Here is a 16,258-nt window from a genome sequence, read left to right on the forward strand (position 1 = left end):
AACCCATTTCTGTGACCAAGAATTTAGCCACCTCTCCAGAAACCTCTTTACAAGGCTTGCTGTCAATTTATCAAAGTGCCCATGAATCACTTCAAGATCTTTTGATATGATAAAGATACTACGTAAATGAAACTTATTTTGTTGCACATGTGAGTGAGGTTTAATTGCATGCTTAACTCAACTGCATTATATAATACAAATCTCAGTCTCAGTTTGCACATATTTGCCAAACATACTGGCATAGTTCTGTTATTGGCAAGCACAAAGTCACAAAGTAGGTCCTTGGCAGAAATCTTAATCTTTTCTTAGAATCATCTTAGATTGAATTCAATATTGTCATGAAAGACACTGATGAACCTGATTGAAAAAATACATATGAAGAGGGTGAGCAACAGAACATTGCCCTGTTTAATTCTATTAATATTTGGGATGGGCCAGGAAGCTCACCCGCGTTCAAAACATATTTGATGTCTTCATGGAACTGTTGAACCATTCCAATAAATTTACAACAAATCCCAAATTTCTGTACTACCATCTGAAGATCCTCATGGCTGACAGTATCAAAAGCCTTAGCGAAGTCAGGAAATGTGATGCAATGGTTTCTTGTTCTGTTTTTAGTATTTTTCCTGGAGTTGTCTAACTGCAAACCCATATCAATGGTACATCAACCTTTACTGAAACAGTACAGACTCTCAGGCAGCAGACCCTGGTTGAGATGTCTCACTAAATGGCTCAGAATGCTGGCAAGAATTGTGCTGGTGCAGGACAGCTGTGATATTCCTCTGATTGTTGTAAAATTGGCAAGTTCCTTTCTGCTTGCACTGTTGAGCGTGAGCTGTTAATCATTAATGCAGTTTTCCGACTCCCTAATTGCAACAAGACATCTTGGATGCATGCCTGTTCTGTGTGTTGGCATTTGACCAACTATGTCATCATCAGACATGTGGGACAGGCGGGGTACTATGAAAGCCATGTGTGGTGTTGATTGCTAGACTGACAGTATCTTGTCATTTCAAAGTGAAACATCAAGAACTATTCCCTTTAGAAAACCCTAGGGCATGAATGTTAAGAAACATTTCACTGCCTCAAGGCTCAAACTGGATTAACATTCCCTCCAGAGGGATTTTCTCAATGTCAAATTATCGCCTACCGAAATGTCTGCAGGGCTGTCCAATGCAAACTCAGACAGATGTGAGACTCTTGGCTGAATCAGGAAACAGACCATAAAGACTGAATAGGATAATTACAGGAAGAAGTACTCCAGTGTCCTGTGATCTGTCCAAAAGCATCGGTCCTTTGGTTCAGCAATATTCCTTGGTGTCAAGGGGCAACACTGCTCACAGAAAAAAAACAAGTTCTTGAAAAATGGGCAGAGAACTTCCAATCACAACATAGAATCATAGAGTTGTAGAGTCATACAGTACAGAAACAAACCCTTTGGTCCAACCAGTCCATGCTGAGCATAATCTGTGCGATTCTGTGTGATAATCCTAAAGTAAACTCATCCTACCTTACTGACTCTGGCCCATTTCCCTCCAAACTTTTCCTATTCATATACTGAACTAAATGTCTTTTAAAATTGGTAACTGTGCTTGCATTGTTCAGCTCTCATCCATTCCTGAAGAAACAATGAACAGGTTGCCTCCTTTTGCTATTAATTTCTGTCTTGATAATCATAAGATGTTAGAAATGATGAATACAGTCAAATCTTTGGAATTGATGCTCTTCCAGCTGATATCGATGCCTGATCAGGAATCTGACAGAATTCCATCAGCCTATATGGGAGCAAGGAGGCACCCTGCAAGGTGCAAAGATTCCTCATTCTCAACCTGGCTGACAAACTGCTCAGAAATATAGGAGATTACACTTCAAAGCTTCAAGACAGGTGAGTCAGTGGAAAAGGCACATACAAGACTCTGCAGCTCTGTTGGAAATTGGAGCAATCTCTGAAAAACAATAATTTAAAAAAAAAGACAGGCTCTGTGGATTATTGAGTCCACTTACTCAGAAAAACTTGAATATAATTTGTCTAAAATAAACCATCCTTTTGCCAATTTTGCATTTAATAATGATTCTTTCACTAGTGACTTGCTCTCATGGAAGAGATTAGTTCACATCTTTATCGGCAGAAAGCCTCTCAGAATTGATAACAAGTTTACAGAAAAAACATTGATCTTGGGTGTAATTTGATTTTAAGAGAATGAATGAATATGGAATATAATTAATACAATACTTCTATTGTGCTACAAGATATGGTAATTGTTTTATAATTACATTATAACGTACTAACATCACGCTATACTGCAGGCATCAAGAGATTGGGAAAATTGAAGCAAATTTTATTTTGACCGCATAGGTGGTAATCTTTTGGAATGAATTGCCTGAGTGGTGTAGTGACTGTTAATCTAGAGACCTAGATAACGTGCTGGGTTCGAATCCCACCATGATAGATGGTGGAATTTGAATTTGATAAAATATCCAGAATTAAGAATCTAATGACGACCATGAATCCATTGTCAATTGTCAGAAAAAAACCCCATCTAGCCCATGACTGCCCTTTAGAGAAGGAAACTGCCATCATTACCTGGTTTGGCTAACATGTGATTCCAACCCACAGCAATGTGGTTGACTCCGAACTGCCCTCTGGGTAATTAGGGATGGGCAATTAATGCTGCCTAGCCAGCAATGCCCTTATCCCCTCAATGAGTAATAAAAACAACGATGGCATCATTTGTTCACTGTTTCTGTTTCTAAAGCATCATGGGTGTATCTACATCACATAACCTATGGTGGCTCAAGAAGGCAGATCACTACCAGCTCGTCAAGGGCAATTAGGAATGAGCAAAAAAGTACTGGCCATGCCAGCAAGGTCATATTCCATGGAAAAATAAATAAAACTTAATCGATTAAGCTTTATTAAGTTTTATTGATCACTGTCAAAAGTATTTCAATTGGCCAAAATCATGCCTCGTTGTTGTACTTTGCATAGGCCCACAAAGTGGAACCTGTTTCGATGTGGTCCAGAATTTGATGTACCACAGATTTATAAACAGTTGCACCCCTTCAACACTACATCTTGAATTCAGGTGACTTACCACAAATCTGTTGATGACATTATCTGAATTTTAAAGCTCATTGACATTCATAAATATTATCTATGTTGTAAATATTAAAAGTATTCTCTTTTTCAGTGCCTGAAAAAGATTTTTCCTTTCTGCATAAAATAGAATGTAGATTTTAGTTAAGATATTACAAAGTTTTAATCGATTGGCCTCCACATGCCACCCCAGGATCTGAAAACGTATATGGTGAACAACAGATTTGAAGCGATACAAATCAATAAGGCTTCAATTGCTTCAGGGCAGAGAGTCACCAAAAACAATGCTCTGTCGTGTCTGGCTTTTGTGCAGTTGGCACTGACTGGGATCGGTTTTGTTTGCACAAGCCCATGTCGTGTTGTTTTGAAATATGACAAACTTGGAAAAGGAGGCCTGAAGTTTTTTTTGGATCATGTCATGATTGGTGAGGCCTGGGGATGGGGTGACAGGATAGGATCACTGCCCCAGTAATAGACTGGAAAGGACCAATCAGTCCGAGGTTGTGCAGTTTAGGCCAAATTCCAAAGCATTAGATGCCAAGTATTGTTTCTGCTCAGCCAAATGTCGAACAAGGAGGGGGTCTACAGAGAAATATCCTCTGTGTAACACTCTTGACAATTTACCTCAATTTAGCTGATTCAGATAACCATTAAGTATAACATAAATAAACATGTAAAAGATTTACCAGGATGTTGCCTGAGCTGGAGATTTTCGGTTATGAAGATAGACTGGACACACTGGGATTGTTTTCCTTAGAGCAAGGGATATTGACAGAGTACATGACAGAGATGTATAAAGTTATGAGAGTCTTAGGTAAGGTAGACAGGAAGAAAAATTTCCCCTTAAAGGTGGGATCAATGACCGGGGATACAGATCTATGGCAAAGTTAATTTGGGATGTGAAGAAACGATTTTCCACACAGAGATGGTGAGAATGCGGAACTCAGTGTCTCGAAGGGTAGTAGAGGCAGAAACCCTCATAATATTTAAGAAGTTTTAGGATGGGCACTTGTGATGCTCAGGTATACAAGACTGTGGGCCAAAGTGCTGGAAAATGGGATTAGAATATATTCTCCAACCTCACCCCCACAGGGCGTGCAGCCCGCTGCTCCCTCCGCTCCAATCCCAACCTCACCATAAAACCCGTGGACAAGGGTGGCACAGTTGTAGTATGGCGCACTGACATCTGCATCATTGAGGCCAGGCGCCAACTCTCCGACACCTCGTCCTACCGCCCTCTTGGTCATGGCCCCACCTGAGACCACCAAACCATCAGCTCCCAAACTATCCACAACCTCATCACCTCAGGTGACCTCCCACCCAGAGCCTCCAACTTCATTGTGCCGCAACCACGCACCGCCCGCTTCTATTTCCTTCCCAAAATCCACAAACCTGACTGCCCTGGTCGACCCATTGTCTCCAACTGCTCCTGACCCACTGAACCTATCTCCACCTGTCTGGACTCCATTTTCTCCCCCTTGGTCCACGAACTCCCTACCTATGTCCGTGACACCACCCACGCCCTCCAAAACTTCCAATTCCCTGGTCCCTAATACCTCATCTTTACCATGGATGTCCAGTCCCTATGCAACTGCATTCCCAATTCACATTGCCTAAAGGCCCTCTGCTTTTTTCTGTCCTGCAGGCCCGACCAGCCCCCTCCACCAACACGCTCACCCGCCTAGCCGAACTCACCCTCACCCTCAACAACTTCTCTTTCAATTCCTCCCACTTCCTACAGACAAAGGGGGTGGCCATGGGTACCCACATGGGCCCAAGCTATGCCTACCTCTTCATAGGTTATGTGGAACAACTCGTCTTCTGTAGCTACACTAGCCCTAAACCCCAGCTCTTCCTCTGTTACATTGATGACTGAATCGTTGTTGCCTTGTGCTCCAACGAGGAGCTCAAACAGTTCATCCACTTCACCAACACCTTCCACCCCAACCTTAAGTTCACCTGGACCATCTCTGATACCTCTCTATCCTTTCTGGATCTCTCTGTTTCCATCTCTGCCAACCACCCGGAAACAAATATCCATTTCAAGCCCAGCGACTCCCACGGCTACTTAGAATACACATTCTCCCATCCACTTTCCTGCAAAAATGCCATCCCCTATTCAATTCCTTCGCCTCTGTCACATCTGCTCCCAGGATGAGGCATTCCACTCCCAAACATCTCAGATGTTCTTGTTTTTCAAGGACCGCAACTTTCCCTCCACAGTAGTCGAGAACACCCTTGACCGTGTCTCCCGCATTTCCTGCAACTCATCCCTCACACCCCCTCCCCTCAATAACTACAAAAGAGAATCCCCCTTGCCCTCACGTACTACTCCACCATCCTCTGGATTCAATGCATCATCTTCTGACACTTCTGCCATCTGCAATCCAACCCCACCACTAAAGACATTATTTCCACCCGAACCTTATCTGCTTTCCAGGGGGATCACTCTCTTCGTGACTCCCTTGTCCACTCCACACTCCCCTCCAGCCCCACCATGCCCGGCACCTTTCCCTGCAACCACAGGAAGTGCGACACCTGCCCCAACACCTCCCCCCTCACCCCCATCCCAGGACCCCAGAAGACTTTCCACGTCAAGCAGATGTTTACCTGTACATCTGTTAATGTGGTATACTGCATCTGCTGTTCCCGCTGTGGCCTCCACTACATCGGGGAAACCAAGTGGAGGCTTGGGGGCTACTTTGCAGAACATCTACGCTCGGTTCGCACTAAACAACTGCACCTCCCAGTTGCGAACCATTTCAACTCCCCCTCCCATTCCTCAGATGACATGTCTATCCTGGACCTCCTGCAGTGCCACAACGATGCTAGCCGAAGGTTGCAGGAACAGCACTTCATGTTTGGCTTGGGAACCCTGCAGCTCAATGGTATCAATGTGGACTTCATAAGCTTCAAAATCTCCCCTCCTCCTACCACATCCCAAAACCAGCGCAGCTTGTCCCCGCCTCCCTAACCTGTCCTTCCTCCCACCTATCCCCTCCTCCCACCTCAAGCCCCAACCCCATTTTCTCCCTCCTAGCCTCATCCTGCCCCTTGACCCCAGACCTCCCATCCTCCCTTCCTGACCTATCCCCTGCCTAACTCCCGGCCTACAGTCACCTTTACTGGCCCCATCCCTGCGTCTTTGACCTGTCTGTCTCCTCTCCACCTACTTTCTCCTCTATCTATCTTCTATCCACCCCACCCCTCCCTATTTATTTCAGAATCACCTTCCCCTTCCCCATTTCTGAAGAAGGGTCTCGGCCCGAAACGTCAACTTTCCTGCCCCAATGATGCTGCTTGGCCTGCTGTGTTCATCCAGCTCTACACCTAGTTATCAGCAGAATAGTTAGGTGGTTGTTTTTAACCAGTATGGACATGATGGATCAAAGGAGCTTACTCTTTATTGTCAATCTCTGTGACTATACCTATAAATTAATAGAATGGTTAGACCACAAAGGAGGCCTTTCAATCCAGTTTCTTCTGAAGAAGGGTCCAGACCTGAAATGTCAGCTCTCCTGCTGTGTTCAGCCAGCTCTGCACCCTGTTTTCTCATTCAATCCATTGTGTCCTTACAAAAGCTTTTGCTAAATTCAGCTTTCCTCCTAAAATTTCCTCCCCTCCTCTCTCAAAACAACTCACCATTCATTGCTGCAAAGCAGCAGTGAATGGCAACCTAAGTTTGGAAATTCACAGGTGAAGAAGTGTGACTTACTTTCCCATTTACTCTGTGGGTTAAATACCTCTTGAGACTCATAAGTTAACCTCTGGTGCTGTAGCAAGCACCAACAAACACACAATGTGAGGAATGGTGTAAAAAAACTTCATCCCATTGAATCATTGCAGCAGAGGAGCAGGCCATTCGGCCAATTGAGTCCCCTCCAAAGAACATCCCACCCAGTCCCATCCCCGCATGTCCCACGCTGGATACAAGAAGGCAATTTAGCCTAACCTGCATTTCTTTGGACTGTGGGAGGAAACCCACGCAGATGCAGGGAGAATGTACAAACTCCACATAGACAGCTGCCGGAGGCTGGAATCAAACCCAGGTCCCTTGCACTGTGAGGCAGCAGCGCTAACCACTGAGCCACTGTGCCACCCCTTTTTAGTGCAGAATGCAGGGCAGAAGTATCATCTTCTCAATCTCTCATGAAATGGATGCTTCCTAATTATCCTTTTAGATATTAAAGCAACCGATAACAAAGCCTTGGTGTGTTCAAATATGTTTTATAATTGAAAGTTGCTTTCTGTTATTAGCTGATGCACCACTGTTATGAGAAATCAGATGTGCACAGAGTAAGTAATGATACTGGTAGGTGTGGGATTGTGAATTTCTGAAACTAATTGTTATGATAGGGATTGATAATTGTATAGATGGGCCTCTGAGGTAGACAGTGACCTCGGTAATCATTCATGTTCTAGTACGAAGCTGGACCCTGTGGAACTTGGAGCCTCTTGCTCCATCCCTCACTATCATTTGCAGTGCAACAGCAAACATAGACTAAGATACTCGGAAGTCTGACAAAACTGTACATTTATAATAGACTTAATAGGGCACCAGATAAACTGTTGACACTATTTCCACAGGGTACTGTGGCCTCAGTGATTCTTGTGATTCTTATTACCTTTTCTTTTATTTTCATATGCTAGATATTTGCTTTTACTTGAGGAAGATGAGTGATTCCTCTCTATGCATTCAGAACTGATGACGATGAACTGATGATTGGCTACTTCCTGCATCATCATCTCTGCAAATAGTCAAAGGGTCATGTCACCCTTCTTGTAAATTGTTTCTGAAAAGCCCACTCTTGACTGTTACAAATCTGCGAAACATTTCACCTTCCTAATAAGCATCACTCAGATGTATCTTTCAGACCGTTTTAACGGTCATTGTTCACCTCTCCAAAATGACAATCTAAGATTATAAGAGGTTTCAAGAATCTCAAAAATATTTTTGCTTTCAGTGCATGTTTGCAAGGCCAAATCCGTACCAGACCTCTTTGTGACTAAGGGCTCTTTGTCATTTTATTGTGTACTTCCCACCTGAAGAAGATAGCACATATAGAACACAAAGCATTTCAGACCGAATTCTGCTTAATGCTTACTTGCCCAAATGAATTGACCAGTACTATTTTTCACTCCCTTAGCCCTTGTGTTCCCGTAAAGACTAAGCTAACAGTTTTAATAGTGGTTATTTAAGATTAATGTATCATGCTAAGTATGCTTTCTTATAGCATTGCATGCATAACTTTAGCTGTGATATTTAGCCAAAAATTATTCAGTTCTAAGCCATTCCACAGATAAAGTATAAAATGGATAAATGTGAGGATATCGACTTTGGTGGAAATAAACAGGAAGGTGGATTAATATCTGAATGCCAATAGATTGGGAAAGTTGTAAGTGCAATGAGACCTGTGTGTCCTTGTACATTAGTGTTGAAAGTAAGCAAGCAGCAGAATGTGAGTGGCATGTTGGCCTTCATTGCAACAGGATTCAAGTACAGGAATAAGGATGTCTTGCTGAAATTGTAAAGGGCTTGGTGAGGAGACACATGGAACACTGTGTGCGCTTTTGGCTACCTTACCGGAGAAAGGAGGTTCTAGCTTTGAAGAAAGTGCAACAAGCATTTACCGGACTGATTTCTGGAATTCCCAGACTGATATGATGATGGGAAGCGAGATTACATCGATTCGCCTGCATTCACTGAAAGTTTGAAGAATGAGGAGGATTTTGTAGAAGATTGAAAAAGTCTAATATGTCTAGACAGTGTAAACTCAGGAAGGAAATTCACAATGACAGGGAAGTCCTGGACCAGGAGTCACAGCTGAAGAATATATGGTAAACCATTTAGGACTGAGATGAGGAGAGATTTTGTCAGCTAGAATGGTACACCTGTTGAATTCTATGTTACAGAAAGCGGTTGAAGTCAAAATAATGAATGTTTTCAAGAATCAGTTGGATTTAGTTCTTAGGACTAAAGAGATATGGGGAGAAAGCAGGAACAGGGTACTGATTTGGATGATCTGCCATGATCATATTGAATGGTGGAGTAGGCTTGAAGGGTCAATTGGCCTACGAACAAAGAACAAAGAGCAAAGAAAATTACTGCACAGGAAAACGCCCTTCGGCCATCCAAGCCTGCGCTAATCCAGATCCTCTATCTAAACCTGTCGCCAATTTTCCAAGGACCTGTATCCCTCTGCTCCCTGCCCATTCATGTATCTGTCTAGATACATCTTAAATGACACTACTGTGCCTGCCTCTATGACTTCCGCTGGCAATGTGTTCCAGGCACCCAACACCCTCTGCATAAAGAACTTTCCATGCATATCTCCCTCAAACTTTTCCCCTCTCACCTTGAACTCATGACCCGTCGTAATTGAGTTCCCCACTCTGGGTAAAAGCTTCTTGCTATCCACCCTGTCTATACTCCTCATGATTTTGTAGACCTCAATCAGGTCCTCCCTCAATCTCCGTCTTTCTAATGCAAATAATCCTAATCTACTCAACCTCTCTTCATAGCCAGCACCCTCCATATCAGGCAACATCCTGGTGAACCTTCTCTGCAACGTCTCCAAAGCATCCAATGTGGTAATGTGGCGACCAGAACTGTACGCAGTATTCCAAATGTGGTCGAACCAAAGTCCTATACAACTGTAACATAACCTGCCAACTCTTGTACTCAAAACCCTTCTGATGAATGAAAGCAAGCCGTTTCTTGAAAGCATTCTTGACCATTCTATGGACCTGCATTGCAACCTTCAGGGTACAATGGACCTCAACACCCAGATCCCTCTGTGCATCGATTTTCCCCAGGGCTTTTCTATTTTCCATACATTTTGCTCTTGAATTGATCAATGCATCACTTCGCATTTGCCTGGATTAAACTCCATCTACCATTTCTTCACCCAACTCTCCAATCTATCTAGAATCTGCTGCATTCTCTGACAGTCCCCTTCATGATCTGTTACTCCACCAATCTTGGTGCAATCTGCAAACTTGCTAATCAGACCATCAATACCTTCCTCCAGATCATTTGTGTATATCACAAACAAGAGTGTGCCCAAAACGGATCCCTGTGGAATACTACTGGTCAAAGTTCTCAATTTTGAGAAACTCCCTTCTACTACAACTCTCTGTCTCCTGTTGCCCAGCCAGTTCTCTATCCACCTAGCTAGTACACCCTGGACCTTATGCAACTTCACTTCCTCTGTCATCCTCCCATGGGGGACCTTGTCAAATGCCTTACTGAAGTCCATGCATATGACATCTACAGCCCTTCCCTCTTCTATCAACTCTGTCACTTCCTCAAAGAATTCTGCCAAGTTGGTAAGGCATGACCTTCCTTGCACAAAACCATGCTGCCTTTCACTGATAAGCTCATTTTCTTCCAAATGTAAATAGATGCTATCCCTCAGTATCTTCTCCAGCAGCTTCCCCATCACTGATGTTAGGCTCACCGGTCTATAATTACCTGGATTATCTTTGCTACCCTTCTTAAACAAGGGGACAACAGTCCTTTGGGACCTCACCCGTGCTCAAGGATGCTGCAAAGATATCTGTTAAGACCCTGGCTATTTCCTCTCTTGCTTCCCTCTGTAACCTGGGATAGATCCCATCCAGACCTGAGGACTCGTCCACCCTAATGCCTTTTAGAATACCCAATACTTCTCCCCTCCTTATGCGGACTTGACGTTGAGTAATCAAACATCTACCCCTAACCTCAACATCCATCATGTCCCTCTCCACTGATGCAAAGTACTCATTCAGAATCTTACTCATTTTTTCTGACTCCTCGCATAAGCTGCCTCCTTTGTCCTTGATAATAAAATGTGAGGCTGGATGAACACAGCAGGCCAAGCAGCATCTCAGGAGCACACAAGCTGACGTTTCGGGCCTAGACCCTTCATCAGAGAGGGGGATGGGGGGAGGGAACTGGAATAAATAGGGAGAGAGGGGGAGGCGGACCGAAGATGGAGAGTAAAGAAGATAGGTGGAGAGGGTGTAGGTGGGGAGGTAGGGAGGGGATAGGTCAGTCCAGGGAAGACGGACAGGTCAAGGAGGTGGGATGAGGTTAGTAGGTAGCTGGGGGTGCGGCTTGGGGTGGGAGGAAGGGATGGGTGAGAGGAAGAACCGGTTAGGGAAGCAGAGACAGGTTGGACTGGTTTTGGGATGCAGTGGGTGGGGGGGAAGAGCTGGGCTGGTTGTGTGGTGCAGTGGGGGGAGGGGATGAACTGGGCTGGTTTAGGGATGCAGTGGGGGAAGGGGAGATTTTGAAACTGGTGAAGTCCACATTGATACCATATGGCAGCAGGGTTCCCAGGCGGAATATGAGTTGCTGTTCCTGCAACCTTCGGGTGGCATCATTGTGGCAGTGCAGGAAGCCCATGATGGACATGTCATCAAGAGAATGGGAGGGGGAGTGGAAATGGTTTGCGACTGGGAGGTGCAGTTGTTTGTTGCGAACTGAGCGGAGGTGTTCTGCAAAGCGGTCCCCAAGCCTCCGCTTGGTTTCCCCAATGTAGAGGAAGCCGCACCGGGTACAGTGGATGCAGTATACCACATTGGCAGATGTGCAGGTGAACCTCTGCTTAATGTGGAATGTCATCTTGGGGCCTGGGATGGGGGTGAGGGAGGAGGTGTGGGGACAAGTGTAGCATTTCCTGCGGTTGCAGGGGAAGGTGCCGGGTGTGGTGGGGTTGGAGGGCAGTGTGGAGCGAACAAGGGAGTCACGGAGAGAGTGGTCTCTCCGGAAAGCAGACAGGGGAGGGGATGGAAAAATGTCTTGGGTGGTGGGGTCGGATTGTAAATGGCGGAAGTGTCGGAGGATAATGCGTTGTATCCGGAGGTTGGTAGGGTGGTGTGTGAGAACGAGGGGGATCCTCTTGGGGCGGTTGTGGCGGGGGCGGGGTGTGAGGGATGTGTCGCGGGAAATGCGGGAGACGCGGTCAAGGGCGTTCTCGATCACCGTGGGGGGAAAGTTGCGGTCCTTAAAGAACTTGGACATCTGGGATGTGCGGGAGTGGAATGTCTTATCGTGGGAGCAGATGCGGCGGAGGTGGAGGAATTGGGAATAGGGGATGGAATTTTTGCAGGAGGGTGGGTGGGAGGAGGTGTATTCTAGGTAGCTGTGGGAGTCGGTGGGCTTGAAATGGACATCAGTTACAAGCTGGTTGCCTGAGATGGAGACTGAGAGGTCCAGGAAGGTGAGGGATGTGCTGGAGATGGCCCAGGTGAACTGAAGGTTGGGGTGGAAGGTGTTGGTGAAGTGGATGAACTGTTCGAGCTCCTCTGGGGAGCAAGAAGCGGCGCCGATACAGTCATCAATCCATCATGGGCCTCCTGCACTGCCACAATGATGCCACCCGAAGGTTGCAGGAACAGCAACTCATATTCCGCCTGGGAACCCTGCAGCCATATGGTATCAATGTGGACTTCACCAGTTTCAAAATCTCCCCTTCCCCCACTGCATCCCTAAACCAGCCCAGTTCATCCCCTCCCCCCACTGCACCACACAACCAGCCCAGCTCTTCCCCCCCACCCACTGCATCCCAAAACCAGTCCAACCTGTCTCTGCCTCCCTAACCGGTTCTTCCTCTCACCCATCCCTTCCTCCCACCCCAAGCCGCACCCCCAGCTACCTACTAACCTCATCCCACCTCCTTGACCTGTCCGTCTTCCCTGGACTGACCTATCCCCTCCCTACCTCCCCACCTACACCCTCTCCACCTATCTTCTTTACTCTCCATCTTCGGTCCGCCTCCCCCTCTCTCCCTATTTATTCCAGTTCCCTCCCCCCATCCCCCTCTCTGATGAAGGGTCTAGGCCCGAAACGTCAGCTTGTGTGCTCCTGAGATGCTGCTTGGCCTGCTGTGTTCATCCAGCCTCACATTTTATTATCTTGGAATCTCCAGCATCTGCAGTTCCCATTATCTCCTTTGTCCTTGAGTGGACCAACCCTTTCTCTAGTTACCCTCTTGTTTCTTATGTATGAATAAAAGGCTTTGGGATTTTCCTCAACACTGTTTGCTAAAGATTCATGACCCCTTTTAGCCCTCTTAATTCTTCGTTTCAGATTGGCCCTACTTTCCCAATATTCTTCCAAAGCTTTGTCTGTTTTCAGTCACCTAGACCTTATGTATGCTTTCTTTTTCCTCTTTGCTAGTCTCACAATTTTACCTGCCATCTATGGTTCCCTAATCTTGCCCTTTCTATCCGTTACTTTCACAAGGACATGTCTGTCCTGCATTCTAATCAACCTCTCTTTAAAAGCCTCCCACATATCAAATGTGGATTTGCCCTCAAACAGCTGCTCCCAATCCACATTCCGCAGCTCCTGTTGAATTTTGCAATAGTTGGCCTACCCCCAATTCAGCGCTTTTCCTTTAGGGCCACTCTCGTCTTTGTCCATCGGTATTCTAAGTCTTATGGAATTGTGATCACTATTCCCAAAGTAACCCCCTACTGATACTTCAACCACCTGGCTGGGCTCATTCCCCAACACCGGGTCCAGTAATGGCCCCTTCCCGAGTTGGACTATTTACATACTGCTCTAGAAAACCCTCCTGGATTCTCCTTACGAATTCTGCTCCATCTAAATCCCGAACACTAAGTGAATCCCAGTCAATGTTGGGAAAATTAAAATCTCCCATCTCCGCCACACTGTTGCTCCTACATCTTTCCATAATCTGTCTACTTATTTATGCCTCTGTCTCACACTTGCTGTTTGGAGGCCTGTAGTATAGCCTCAACATTGTTACCACACCCTTCTTATTTCTGAGCTCCACTCATTTTGCCTCACGGCTCAAGTCCTCCATGGTGCCCTCCTTTAGCATAGCTGTGATATCCTCTTTGACCAGTAATGCAACTCCTCCACCCCTTTTACCTCCCTCTCTATCCCGCCTGAAGCATCTGTATCCTGGGATATTTAGTTGCCAATCTTGCCCTTCCCTCAACCAAGCCTCAGTAATAACAATAACATCATACTCCCAGGTACTAATCCAAGCCCTAAGTTTACCTGCCTTACCTACTACACTTCTCACATTAAACAAATGCACTTCAGGCCACCTGTTCCTTTTCGTTCATCATCTGCTCTCTGCCTACTCTTCCCCTTAGTCACACTGACTTCATTATTAAGTTTCTTACCAGCTTTAGTTACTACCTCCTTACTGTCCACTAACTTCCTCATTTGGTTCCCGTCCCCTGCCACATTAGCTTAAACCCTTCCCAACAGTGTTAGCAAAAGCAGCCCCTAGGACAGTGGTTCCAGTCCTGCCCAGGTGTGGATTGTCCGATTTGTAATAGTCCCACGGCCCCCAAAACTGGTCCCAATGTCCCAAAAATCTGAACCTCTCACCCCTGTACCATCTCTCAAGCCACTCATTTATCCTGCCTATTCTTTTATTTCTGCTCTGACCAGCACGTGGCACTGGTGGCAATCCTGAGATTACTAACTCTGAGGTCCTACGTTTTAACTTGGTTCCTAACTCCCTCAATTCTGCTTGTTGGACCTCATCTCGTTTTCTACCTATACGATTAGTTCCCAGACGCACCACGACAGCTAGCTGTTCACTCTCCCGCTTCAGAATGCCCTGCAGTTAATCTGAGACTTCCCTGACCTGTGCACTTGGGAGGCATCATACCATTCGCGAGTCTCGTTTTCAACCACAGAATCGCCTATCTACCCCGCCCACAATCGAATTCCCACTGACTACAGCCCTTCACTCTTTCTCCCGCACTTCTGTACAGCAGAGCCAGCCATGGTGCCATGAACCTGGCTACAGTTGCCTTCCCCTGGTGAGCCATCTCCCCCAGCAGTATCCAAAATGGTATACCTGTTTTGGGGGGACATGACTGCGGGAGATACGTGCACTGCCTTCCTGTTTTTTTCTGCCTTTTGATCACCCATTCCCTTTCTCCCTCAGCAATCCTAATCTGTGGTGTGGGCGATTTGCTCAGCATGCTATCCATGACTTCCTCAGCATCGCGGATGCTCCAAAGTGAGCCCATCATGTGGTCTAACAAGAGCTGCATCTGGACACATTTCCTGTACGTGAAGGAGGCAGGGACATCAGCCGCGTCCCTGAGGTCCCACGCTGAGCAAGAGGAGCACAACACGGGTCTGGGATCTCCTGTCATTTTTACTCTTAAACTTAACTTAGTCCTACTATAATATCAAATACTAGATAAATGAAACGAAAAAACATTTGTACCAAATCACTTACCAGCACCAGATTAAAAAAAGAAAAAGAAAAGCACTTACCTTATCAACACACTAGAGACTTTTCTTTTTGGTCAGAGGAGGAGGGTGGGTGGGAGACACCACACGTGTACTTGGGACACCACTACTCCAGCTCCTACTTTCTATGTTTCCATGTTTCTATTATATACATAAATGACTATTCTATAGAAATAACCTCTGTATAATTCAACTTCTTAAAGTTCATAAGAGGCAGAATTAGAAGATGCAGGAAGTCAAGAAAAAACTCAATATGTTGTACCATTCGCTCTTGATTTTGATCATTTCCATCCATTACTGTTGGGGACCTTGTTTCATATTTCACATATGCAAGCATGCACATAAACAAAAACAATATAGATTACGCCATTGTGTATACCTACATATACAGAAATACACATGCGTATTAAAACACATCCATAGACGCACATACCTATATCAAAACCGATATCAAAAAGTTGCCTTTATGTTGAATTTGCATTTTGCAGCCAGGATTAACTTGTTACTAAGTGACAACACTTACTGAGATTGCTTATATCGGAGTTGAAATTGGATGAAATACGGCTCTGATATGGAGTTAACCGCATAATTGTTTGAAATTAACATTCTAGGGCAACAAAGCAGAAGCATCCAATACTACAATACTCATTGAGGGTCCTACAGCTGTGCTAATAGTTAGGTTACTGAACAGCAGCAAAGGCCTAATTTGATATCATTGATATAGTTCAAGGCTCATTCATAACATAATATCATTTGTCATGACGGCACACTCAGTTACAGCACAGAGTACATTTAACCTGGCCTTCACAGTGTTTTCACTTTTTACTTTTGGACATGTTAATACTTTTTAATACAAGAGCATAAGCCAATACAACACATTACTTACAGTAATTGACAGAACCAGCATAGGTCCATCTGGACAG

The sequence above is a fragment of the Stegostoma tigrinum genome, chromosome 16 (assembly GCF_030684315.1).
Source record: "Stegostoma tigrinum isolate sSteTig4 chromosome 16, sSteTig4.hap1, whole genome shotgun sequence".
Classification (NCBI taxonomy): Eukaryota; Metazoa; Chordata; class Chondrichthyes; order Orectolobiformes; family Stegostomatidae; genus Stegostoma; species Stegostoma tigrinum.